The 13,718-nt window shown below is 36.5% G+C and overlaps 1 pseudogene; it reads right to left on the bottom strand.

Annotated features, from left to right (window-relative positions):
- Window positions 1-1,900: 1,900 nt before the first annotated feature.
- On the bottom strand, window positions 1,901-10,888 carry LOC132603561 (uncharacterized; annotated as a pseudogene).
- Window positions 10,889-13,718: the final 2,830 nt, after the last annotated feature.

The raw sequence follows: 13,718 nt of genomic DNA on the forward strand, positions 1-13,718 counted from the left end.
TTTCATTCATCATAATGACCTCCTTATATACAAGTAACGTTTCTCCTTGCCCTAGTATAACAAGGTAACCCTATTCTAAAAGAACTGAAATCCTATTACCATAATCACAAATTCACCATAAATAACTATTACAATTATACCGAAATGCCGACGTGTCCGGACCAACTGGTCCGATCACATTAGGTCTCAATAGTTTTTGACCATTATCTCTATTAAATAAAGAAAGGTGTCGTTCTTTTTTAGATTGATTAAAAAGAAAAGAGTGTCATATAATTTGGGATGAGGGAGCAAGCGTTTTTGCCATCAGATGTCCAACTTCTGCTATTGTATTCACTTGCATAGTTAGAGTTCTTGTTTGACTGTGTTTACTCAAAGTGGCTAGAAAAGACGCTTCATCAATTCATGCATTATTTTTAGGTTTGGAAGGGATAGCTGTTTTGATGGGCTTTTTTAATGGGAATTGGGTCGTGGGGCAAGTATGGTGGGTCGGGGCAATCCGATTAAAGGGAAAAAATCTGGTGGGGGTTGGGGTTTTAATTTTGTCCAATAGAGAGGCACTACGTAATAAATAATAATATAGAGAGGGTTGTTGGTTTTAAGGGCAAACGCAAGCCAAAATAGATGAAACGTGAGCCAAAATAGATGAAGTGTACTTTTAGCAAAATAGGTGGATGAAGGTATTTTTAGACCTTTTCAGATAGTACAGAGGCATTTTTGGCCCTTTTTTGTTGTTTTTAATTTTTATATTTTGGTCTTCTTATACTGCAGCCTAAGTTGAAACAAACAATTCTTTAGCAGCTGCCTAAAATTATCGATTTGTTATATGATAAATGCTTCTTGTACTTATATTCTTCCCCCTACATACCTAGTCGTTGAGCAGTTATTGACCTCTCTGTTGATTCAACTAGACAAATTTTAGTAGCTAAAAAATGACATTAGCCGAATAAACTCATATGTTCGTGAAAGAGCATGATTGTTAGTAGTCATCTCTCAAGTACATATGTTCGTGAAAGAACAATCAGTGGACTAAGCCTCCGCTATGCACAAGACTTGGAAAAGGGCCAATTACATTAAGTCTATTATACAGAGTCATACTTTGTAGTTCTGCAAAATAACGTATCCACTGAAAATCACAAAATAGTTTTGAAGAAAAAGTTCCGAGTCATCTGGCTAGTTCTGTGAACTCGTTGTAAATGCTTGTCACATTAATTAGCAGCGTATCCAACTGGCCGATGAAGCAACGACTAAATAATCCTTTGATATTGCCAATGAAGCAGCGACTAAATAATTGAAATATAGAATTAAGTAATCAACAGTAAATAATTTCTTTTTTTAAAATAGGAAAATAAAGTTTCTTATTGATTTCCTGAATGAGATGAGGAATGTTGCTGAAGAGTAGAGATGAACATTCGTCTTTATTGAATTTGAGTCAAAAAAATATTGTAGAATATTCTATGACGCTTGCCACGTTTAAGAGTGTGGAAAGGAAATATACAAACTTACCTAAATCCTAAAACACATCCTCACAAGTTTGGCATCCGTACAGCTGGTTACTTAGTTTAGATATTTTAAGTTACATTAGTCATGTGTGAGCTCGCTCACATTGCCGGTCCCAAGCCCGGATAAAGGAGGAGGGTTGCCGAGGGTCAATCGGAAACAGCCTCCCTACCCAGGTAGGGGTAAGGCTGCGTACATCTTACCCTCCCCAGACCCCACTATTGTGGGATTACACTGGGTAGTGACCATTAGTCATTTTCAGTGTGTGCATAATCATGCCATCCGGGTACCCTACAACGGAACTAAAAGGTGAGAATGATCATTTAAAGCCCAGTTTAACCGGAAAAATGGTCATCTTGAAGTTTCTCCTTTCACCACTTTGCTAAAATTCTACAAGCAAGTACGACAATAAAGGGAGGACCATTGGATTTAATATCTTAAGACGAAAGGGGAAATTAGATAAAAAAAAAAGATCTATCAAAATTCCTCCAATGTACAAGTAAAGAATGATCCGTCCCCAAAGATTCCCCCCTTTTCCTCAAAAGCATCCTTTAGCAAACATCCGGCTACAGATAATGAAGGGAAGAAACCCGTGTCTAGAGTAATGCCACTGTAAAATCACTAATATTCGTCGCAACTACAAAAATTGTGGATCGCTACCGAAGACCATGACACTCTCAAGTCCGGAAACCAGGTCATCTCGTTCAAGCTACAGGTCCTCACAAATGTATACCTTGATTCTGGGCATGCCAAACCTCATTCTAGTAGTGGTGATTTGTCTATTCTTTCTTCTCTAGAACTTGAGTCACGAGACCAAGAGCGATGGTTCTTCCTGATGCCCTGAGGGACACCCTTCCAAGACCCTTACATTTAGAATGCTCTTGAACACAAATCATTCCTTGCAAAACCACCTAAACCATGACAAACAAAAAAAGTTAATCTCTTTTATAGCTATTATCCAACCTTTAACCTAGATACACAGGCAGTTGCCTTCCCACTCCTGCCCAAGTTTTTTTTTTTTTTTTCTAAAATGGAAAACATAAGCATATCAGTATACATATTAGTCGCCTTTGAGAGAAACCTCGATAATAGCATTCTGCTTTGCTAGAAGACATCTAGGTAATTTCTTGGTCTCCTTTCCAGTCTTTGGATCAAGCAATGACAAAATCCTCACAACTCTTGCAGCCTCCTTAGCATGGTGTACATGAAATTCCAACTGCACATTTTCAAATATCCAGAGCTCTAGAGTTATTAACTAAAAACAAATGTCATGAAACTCTTATTCATTTGAGGGTAAAATGATAAGAGTTGTTACCTGAGAGCCAATCAAAATTGGAACGGCAATATCCAGGATAAGAATCTTCAGTTCCAAATGATTTGTAACAGCAATAGGATATTCAGGGTGGCACAGCACATCCCCTGCCATTACACGATTCGCATCTATACCTTGTAGATTAATAGTGACATTGTCTCCAGCTTTTGCACTGCTACAAACCTGAGAATTATGTTCCAAAGAACGCACTGTAGCCATTTCTCTTGATGGCATAACTAGAACCTGACCATGTTAAGAATTTAGCATTAGAAAAGACTATTATCCTCCCAAAGAAGTCAACAATTTGCCATTCTTATTACAAGGTCAAATCTGGTTGAATAGGAAAATAATCTACACGTAACACAAAATCACCCATGGCGGATTTCTTAATAACATTAAACAATTATTGCCCACAGATGATTGCACCGTAATATAATTATGATGGCAATCCCGGTAATGACCTAACAGCATGTCCCGACAATGCACTAACAAGATGAATGCCAAACTATCTGTTAGTTATCTTAGTCACTCTGTTAACTTGAGCCCGCCCAACTATCTGTTAGTTATCTTAGTCACTCTGTTAACTTGAGCCCTTACATTCTGGTGTCTTACATTACAGGGAGAAAAAAGAAGTGTCTTTGTGTTTCACCATATACCTATCTCATTATTGTCAATGTGCAGATGTCCCTTCCAAGGCAAGTAAGCGAGATATAAAACACTGAAGTAATTAAAACCACCTCAGGTTTCAATCCAACATGGAGTCCCGCAAATCCTAGCTCAAACAACGGCCACCTTGAACTCCCATCCCCCCTCCCCAAACACGCCCCAAATAAAATTCGAAATGCTGTAGAATATACAGTGAGAAAAGAGTGTTACACTCGGAGACAAAAATGTAGAAGCACCTTGATGGAAAATTAGGATATAAAATTACTTGCCTAATGCCTCCCTCAGCCCTTCCTAATAAGAGCATGGTGTTTGGTCAGGTTAATCTGGGTGATGGTCAGACTGATTGACATAATCTATAGGCACCAGTATTAACTCCCTCGACAGTTATGACTCTAAAAGCCCAAGTCTTCTAAAAGCAGGAATATAATAAAAGGAGAAGGATCTCGTTCTCAATACGATATTTGATGAATTTAAATGTTAAGTGACAAAATAAAGGAGAAGGATCTCTCTTGCATTAGTGGTAATTGAGTACCTTATCTCCAGTTTGAAGAGCTCCTGTCTCCAACTTCCCGCATACTGACACCTGTCCTTGTGATGGTGATTTAACAAGATCACATATCGGCATTAATATAGGCTTTGAGTAATCTCTTTGGGGAGATTGGAAAGAGTCTATGGCGTCCAAAAGGCAAGGACCTTGAAACCTGAAAATAACCTTCATTATGAGCTACACAAGATAATGGGGGCTTTGCCAGCTATTTGCGTTATGACACTAAATTACGCAGAATTTTGACTCAACAGCACAATCATCATTTTATCTATTAGCTTGCAAATTTGGGTTGTCAATCTTGAGAAGACTTCGATTGTTTCAAATTCCAGTTGCATGAAGTTTAACTCGTATCTTTGTTATGTATCCTATTGTTTCCATTGTTCCGCCTCAGGCAAACTTAAAACTTCCAGAAAAGAATTTTCTTCTAAGCAATGCAAATGTGATAAAGTTGAAGATAATGAGTAACACTACGCTTCTTAGTAGTGCTAGCAGTTGGCTAGTAGACTAACCAGGACAACAATCTTGCATCAGAAGGAATTGTCACCAAATTTTGGTTTTCCATGGCACTCAGGGGAATCCACAATACTGACGAATCTTTAAACTTACAAGCACGAAGAAATGTTCCTAGTTGATTCTTAATTGTATCAAAACGTTCTTTGGTGTATCCCACTGCATCCATTTTGTTAATAGCAATTATTATTTGATCCACCCCAAAGCTTTTGATAAGTTGTGCATGCTCCCTTGTCTGGCCTCCAGTAACATCAAGGCCAGCTTCAAATGCGCCTATTGAAGCATCAACTACGAGAATTGCAGCATCTGCTTGTGTTGCACCTGATATCATATTTGGGACAAAGTCTCTATGGCCTGGGGAATCAAGCAGTACAACACGGTAACGTTTTGTGTTAAAGTAGGCAACAGCCACTGTCATAGTTATTCCCCTCTCTTTCCTCAACACTTTCATCCAATGCCCAGGCATAAGCAAAGGACCCTTTTCCCTGATTATAGACAAGAGATTTATCAACTAGTTAATCAAGATTTTGACATTATCTTACAAAAACAGATGAGAAGTGAAAAGTAGGATTACTTGCTGCTTGGCCTCCTTTTCATATTTGTGCATCTCCTTCTGAGATATCTGCCCCAAAAGATGTAGTAGTCTTCCTGATAGTGTTGACTTCCCAGAATCAACATGGCCAACCTGCATGGTGAAAATTTTGAAGTAGCGTCAGACGATTAGACATTGTAAATGCTTGAAAATCTTGAATCACATAAATGTTTAACTCACGATTGCAAGATTTAGCTGGTCTAATTTGTCTTCTAATTGATCAGCGGATACAATTTTCTTAGGTTTACTCTGTGATCTTGAAGTTGCAGTTCTACTCTCTGCATTGTGAGGATCTGATGATACAGAGATATTGCTCATGTTGTTCATGATGCCTTGATTTCCCCTAGTTTCTATAGAAGAACCTTTATCCTTCACATCATCACGTCTAACTTTTGCCATTGATGTGGAAGAGCTAGTAGGCCCTTCAGCAACCAATTCTCTTTTAACTTCACTAGCTATTTCTTTTTTACTCAATAGGACATTTGACTGTTTGACTTTGTCACTAGTAGCTGCAAAAGGAGCAGTAATGTACACGAAAGATGTCAAACTCTCAATATAGAGAACAGGCTATAAAAATATTAGAAATTAACACAACTAAATATCCATTATAAAGTTGAATAGGGACTTCATGAAGACCTATCCAAGAAAATCAGGATAAAAGGAGGACAATATTGAAAGACTTAAATAATGTTAAACTAGAAAGGCAGATAGGATTGGAAATGAACCAACTTAATTTCATCTGAATGAGAAAAATAGAAGACCACATGCATTGTACGCAACCAGTCGCCAGTTATCTCTAAATAATACCAAAAGGTCTTTATATTTTTTAGCTAACCCGTCGTTGCTATTTTTAGCAGTGTTTCTAAAAGCAAAAAGCACAAAAAGGCGACAAGGTCCATGTAGCTTGAAGCGATTAGTGAGAAGTGAAGCCACAATTTACACAAAATTAAAAAATATCAAATATATATGATTTTCATACTGCAATATCCATTTTTCAATTAAATACTAATTTCAACATCCAATATACAATAATGTTGAGATCAATCCAACCACTTAAATTTGAGATTCAAAGAACCAACTGGTTCTTATTTGGATCACTTTGCATCTTATCACTTGAAGGGCATGGCTTCACCAATGAAGCGATAACCCTTTCCTTCGTATGGAGTTAAGCAACCGATGACTTTTAAATATCGCTGCTATTTATAGCTAGAATTTTAACTATATCTCGAGAAAGGGAAAAAAACGTATGTTCCCATGGAAGCACTCATTTACCAATTCCAGAGACGAATCCAAACAAATCCTAAGAACATTAGCATAATCATGCTGAATTTTATTTTGCAACAACTAAAGCCTAATGATTGGCATGTAGTCGTTTCACTCATCCAAGAGGCCACTAGCCAGCAGGTAGAAGTTTCATGCTGAAGGGAAAATAAGTTTGTGTAGCCTTTGTTCTGGGACTAACATGCAAATTAACCTGTTGTTTCTCATTCACAGATTGTCCCTTGGCCTTTGCACTTCCAACACAAAAGGAAACTTTTTATTTTAGCATGGGAAAAGTCCAAATTTGAGCCTGAACTATGCGAAATGGTCTAACTTTGCCCTCTGTTAATAGTTGCGCCCCTCCATGTCCCTGTCATTAGAAAATTAGACTAATATTGCCCTTATTGTATAAGGTCAACTATTAAAAATTAATTAGTATATAATTAGTCTGCTTAGTACTAATTGCTTCCACTTGTCCAAAATTTCATAAAGAAAACCCTTATACCTCCCCTCTCACCGCCCCACCTCTTAATATTTTCCTCCACCACAGAAGCAAGCCGTCCCTCTTATCTTCACCGCAAAATTCTTGCGCCATGGATGCCACCTGAAAACCACCACAAAACAGCCCTTCATAAGTCCAAAACCATATCTTCGTTTCTCCATACTCCTCAGTGAAAAAAAGACGCCTTTCAAGCCGACCTTCTTAATACATGGTCTCCACCACCTCCATAGCCGCTGCCCAGCAACACCCTCACTCCACCATCACATCCTCATTTCATTATCATTGCCACAACTAGCTTCACCTCACCACCCTTGAACCATTTTCATATTTCTTCTTTTACCCATAAACAAATCCATCACACAACCATACTCCATTGCCACCAGAAAAACACCACAGAAAACCACCAGATCCGTCGTCTCATCATTGGATTATCATCTTTCCTCTAAAGGGTGGACGAACCCCGAAGCTCAAGCAATGTATTCAGAAGGTGAAAAACATACTGTAAATGGTGACTCATCAATTTTTCAAGGCTTTGTGGATTCACAAATCCACCAACTGCAACCGCAAGCTGGAGGCTTTCTTGGTGGAAAAATGGATACTCAACACTCATCCTTGACTCACATCTATGACCACGGTGGCTCCGCTGCGGCTAATTCACCAAGCAGCAAGTTGTTAAAACCATGGTTTTCGGACTTTCTCAACAAACTCGGGTTCAGAGGTTGATAACTCACGGAATATGGGCACTGAGTTTGCTGGTGAGTCTAGCAATGAGATGGGTTAAAATTGTCACGTGGAGGACATGAAGCAATCCCAAGTGTTCCCCAAGTGTTGATCATTGTATTTATAATTTAATTAGGACCAATTAATAGTCCATCTGTGAATAAGGGCATAGGTGAACTCTTTTGCTAACTTCAGGGGCTCATTTGACCAACTATTAACGGAAGGTAAAGTTAGACCATTTTGCATAACTGAGAGGAAAATTTGGACCTTTCCCTTTTGGCATTGTTATGCAATTTTACCGCCTCTTTCTCACTCACAGATTGACACTTGGCCTTTGTGGTCCATATACTTCCAATCACAAAAGGCCGCAGATAACCAAAACACTAGCATCATCAATCACAAAAGAAAGATACTACCTTAAAGTCCAGAAGCACTTTTCCCTAACTAATGTGGCAATCGCCTTCAAAAAAAACTACACTGTTTTATGAAGTAAAAAGATCTTTTCATCCTAGGTGAAACAAACACAAACACGGTATTAGAACCGTGAAGAAAGTATCATTAGCCTACAGTGGGCAACAGCATCCCGCCTGAAACTAAATCATCTGGAGATGGAGCGTCAAACTTCAAGCATTTTGAACCATAATTAGCATGCTTTGAGTAAGAAAATTAATTATAAGATATTACATGTTATGTGACAGCAAATACTGAAAATTTGGAAGAAAGATGATAATGCATGAAACCCATTTTTCAAGTATAAGGAAATAAAAACATGCGAAATTTATTTCTACAGGGTGGCATCCTGCTCTTGATCATGTGAAGGCATAGTGTCAACCTTGCAATAATTTTGACAGCTAATAGCTCCATGTATGAAAATGTCCACAAATATATCAAAGCTCGTGGAAGTTAAAGTGATCCCTCTGTTTTTGTTTTCTTAAAGTTTTGTGCTTCAAAGTGAACAGCACTTTTGGTTTCCAATGCGGCACTGATGCAAATAGATACTTGGCCATTATAGGCACCCTAAAATCTTTGCATATGCCACCGACCGCAGGAAAATAATCTACTCTATGAAGAAGCAAGCAAAATACATAAAGAACTACCTAGAATGGTATTAATTAGTGACATAGTCCATAGATGATGCAAGACACTTTCGTAAGGACCATTGCTGAAACAGAAAGGAGAATTCCCACAACCAAGCTTAACACCACATTACTTATTACCATCTACTGAGGGAAGGAAAATAAGCATGAAATAACATCACTGAGAATAATAATGCAACAAAAAATATTATCTACAGAAATAGTTCTCTCTCCCCCAGCCCTGAAAAGAACACTGTATGTGTATCAATATGAAATTTGTAACAGACATATAGCCAGTTGCTAACCTGCGCTAGATTTGCCACCACCCCCTTTGATCAATGGGTTACGCAGGACCCCACAAATATCACATAAATTTGTGGTATCTTCATTATCAAATGTGCAAATGGGACAACGCCACACCCCAGCCTTAACTGTTTCCTGTTTTGAATTTCCACAAATATCACATACATTCATACTATCTCTGTTATCAAATGTGCAAATCGAACAACGCCAGGTGCCAACCTTAACCAGATCCTGTTTTGTATTCGTTTCTGATGCCCTGCCTGTAGCAAAACGTAAACAACATATTGAGTTCTTTAAAATTAAGCTTTTATTATTTTAGGGTCATAAATTACTGAAAAGACCAATAGTCGTGGTAAAGTAACCATAAATATGAAAATTTACAAAAATCAAATGGAAATTTTCTACAAGTAGACAAATATTCCCCCTGCCCTTTTTTGTGTCACAATTTGACTTGGTGCGGAAATTTAATAAGTTATATTTAGTTTTATATAACATTGGTATAATAGATACATCATTTTGTGGTTTTAAGTTTTGATTGTTCAGAATACTTGAAAGAAGTGAAAGTTGTATAAGATGCAGTTACTTGTGAAAGTGTCAAGCAATTTGAGACATTTCAGAACAGAATGTGTCGTCATATAAAATGGAAGCGGACAGAACTTTTTAAGAGCCATTCATTAAGCTTTTGATATTATATAGCCCATAAATAGTTTTACTAACTGAACAAGTATTCATCCTTTTATCAAATCCCTGTTAGCAGTTTAGAGCAGTCCGGTACGTACAGTAACTCATATTTTCCACCAACACATTTCAAGACCATATTCAACAACCAAACAACGAAATAGAAACAAAAACATTATTCTTATCGTGTAAATTAAAACAATTTCTGATAATGCCAGATGAACAAGAAATTCAGAGGAAAATGGACACAACTAAAGCAAGTCGCATTGTAATAGTTCAATAGAAAATCACAAGTGTTTGGTATGGCTTGCATACATTGGGAGAAAAATTAGAATAGTTCTACATAAAAGATGACTATGGAGAAAAGTAACTCAGAATTATCATGAAGTGATAATCTTTATATATGATTAATATTTTCTTTCTGCTTGTTCGTTTACATTTTTTTTTTTTTGGGGGGGGGGGGGGGGGGGGGGGGGGACGTGGAGTGAGTACGGATGAAAGATGCAGCCTTCAGCTATATAGCACTGGGAAGGGCTGGAGACACTCACCATTTGTCTCTGCATATTCATATCCATCATCATAGTCATAATTGTAATCTTCATAGTCATAAAAGTCTTCCTCATAATCAACTCCATAATTTACCTTACGAGGCATGGTGACGCTTTCAGATATGCCTAAGAAAAAAACATGAGCTTGGATATCACTGTCTACATGAATCAAATCCAGGTCATCAAAGCAATGTGCAACATAAGCGAGTCATCTCAGCTATTCCGAAAGCACAAACAGAATACACTGCGCATGCTTCACCCTTCAATTAAGAATGTAATCATACCTCAAAGACGACCGTGTCAGTAGGAAAACATTTCAGATCCTATTCAACCACCAGGAAGTGCTCACCCAAGAAATACCATAAATCCAGCAAAACAATATAACTGGGACGAACTCCTCTTAAGGTCCTGAGTGGGTAAGCAAATCTACAGCTTCCTGTCTGACAAAATAAGCCACCAGTTTCAATCTATTGGAACAAGCTTTCAAAAGGAAGATAGAAAAATTCTACTTCCTGACAATACAAATCTGCAGACATGAAAACACTAATAGATGTCTTTTATCTGACAGTTTTCTGTGTTTATCCTTTTTTTATAGGAACAACTGTATTCTGTAACATATAAAACATTTCCATTTAGTACTATTTTCTACATTCCGTAGCAGAGTCAGTGACAAAGTCCTCAAGTTCTTGAGAGGATCTATAAATATAAGTCGCTCTGCCAAACCTGAGTAGTTACAAAGCATTAAGGGGCCGTTTGGTTCGAAGACAAGTTATGCTGGGATTAGTTATGCTGACATTATCATTACCGCTGTTTGGTTTGTTGATTTAATGATACATGGATTGCATAATTTCTAATAGTACTGAATAGAGTGTATAAGTATAAAAAATGTACTGGTATTGTTAATGTCATGGTTTACTATGTATAAGAATAGTACTGAATAGGGTGTATAAGTAATACTGGTATTAGTTGTTCTAGACTTACATTCACAACCAAACATTGTACTAAAATTTTATACCAACACTATTCTACCTAAGACACCCTACGAAACGACCACAGTGCGGTTAACAAAGAAGCACTTCTCCTGATGGAAATGTCATACTGTGTTACTCGACATGGATTCAGGATTACAAACGAACTCATATGAATTCTCCATCTGACCCAGAGATAAAAACTTAATGATGGTAAGTTGATTTGGTTTGTTGTATACACCCCATGCGGGTAAGTGTTTACACTGAACAGTACCCCATAAAACTGATGAGGGCTGACTACTCTTTTAGTAGTTTTGATCAATTCAAAGATTAAGTGGCAATAACATCTACAAGTCCAAAAATTACGAAAACATAGGGGTCGTTTGGTAGGATGTATTAGAGAAAATAATACATGTATTAGCCCTGGTACTATTAATTTCTTGCTTGGTAGTGTTTTTCAACCAATATTAGTTACACTCTATGCAGTACTATTCTTATACATAGCAAACCTATGTATAACTAACACCAGTACTATTCCTATTCTAATACACCCTATTCATTGAATACAACAAACCAAACAGTCAAAAGAAAATAATGCCAGCATAACTAATCCCAGCATTACTAATACACCCTATTCAGTATTATTCTTATACACCCTACCAAACGACCCCTATGTGATTGATCAAAATAAGTTACATTTCTTCAGTAATGGTGTAAACATCACTAAGTTAGTCCATCAAAGTAAATGATAACAATAACGGTAAAACTCCATTAATGAAAAATTAACCGGTCGAATAACCCTACAACACCACCCACCCCCCACACACAAAAATACTTTTCCAGCCTTGTATCCTGTGAAACAATATTTATTGTTAAATTGAAGTTTTATTTAGGAAATAACAGTTAAAAGAGTTCCTAGAATAATTAACTTGCATAGACTTCTTTCACATAAAAAAATAAAATAAAATAAAAGAAGAAGAAGAAGTAGAGATTAAAGATGGAAATTATACCGAAAGAGTTTGAAGAAAAAAACTCAGCAACGTTAGCTATAGGGAGAGAATTGAGGAAAACGAATCGTAGTTTAATCTTACCTTAATTTGTTTCAACTCCAGCGACCCTGTATTCTCCGAGACTCAGATTTTAAGGACACGTTTGGCCACGGAAATTATTCACTTTTTCCGGATTTTTTTTTCACTTTTTGGCCACAAAGTTGTATTTAGAATTTGAAAAACAACCTAATTTTTGTTTTCACTATTTTGACTTTTTATTTTTGACCCTTGCTTTTGTTTTTCCATTTTCAAATTTTACCTTAATTCTTCTATTTTTATAAATTTAATCTCATTTATTATAGTATTGGTAGTAAGACTGGGCATAAATACCAAAAATCAAAAAATCGGACTGAACCGAACCGAACTAGTTGGGTTCGGTGTTTAGTGTCCACCTTTAAAAAATCAAAACTAAAATAGTCGAACCGAAGTTTGATAAAACCAAATCGAAGAACCGAACACCCACCCAAATTTAATACATTACCCCAAAAAAATTAAAATAGTCCAGGCTTATTAAGTTTAAGCCCAAAAAACCCAATTGTAACAAGCTCTCTTTTGCTTTTGTATCCCTAATTTTTCATTTCAGTTGAGAAAATCAAATATCCTTAACAAAGGAAGGTGACTAAGATGTGTATTTAGGATTAATGCATGTCTTTTATGTGTTTTCTTAATTATTCTTACCGTATGTATATAACACCTAGTAATCCTATATCATGGTTATGATTTTCTGCTCTTGTGTATCCTGTTTGTTTGATTTTGATTTTAATTTATCAGTTTTATGTTTTATTGCGTTTGAGAATATGAATTAGTGTAAATGAAATCGCTTCTAATATCATATCAAAAAAGCCGAACCGAACTTCAAAAAATCGAAACCGAAAGAACCGAACCGAATTGAACTAGTTGGGTTCAGTGTTCAGTGTCCACCTTCAAAAAATCAAAACCAAAATAGCCGAACCGAAGTTTGATAAAACCAAACTGAAAAACCGAACGTCCACCCCTAATTGGTAGTGTTTACAATTAGTATTTGTTTTAGCTCTTGTGGGGTTTTGTATGGAGTACAAGTGCAAGGTGGGGATAGTTGCATAATAGTGTTACTCTTTCTAGCTTCACATATTCAAGAAATATGCTTAAACCTTATGAATGGCGATACATTAGTGGTAATTTATTGTTTACTTTCGGTAAAAACTTACCTACATCGGGTGTTTAACCCAACAAATAAATAAATGACACTTGTCACATTATTTAATTATATATATATATATATATATATATATATATATATATATATATATATATTAATATTCAACCATAGTTAACCAAGTATTTTGCAGGTGGTATTAATTAATAATATAAAATATTCTCACACTATTTCGGTTATCTTCTAAACAATAAGTAGATTGACTGCTTAATACTTCTATGCCAGTAATTAACCACATCCCAAAGGCCATAACTATTTTTATTTTTCATTTTCCATTCTTAGAGTAGTTAGTTTT

The sequence above is a fragment of the Lycium barbarum genome, chromosome 7 (assembly GCF_019175385.1).
Source record: "Lycium barbarum isolate Lr01 chromosome 7, ASM1917538v2, whole genome shotgun sequence".
Taxonomy (NCBI): Eukaryota; Viridiplantae; Streptophyta; class Magnoliopsida; order Solanales; family Solanaceae; genus Lycium; species Lycium barbarum.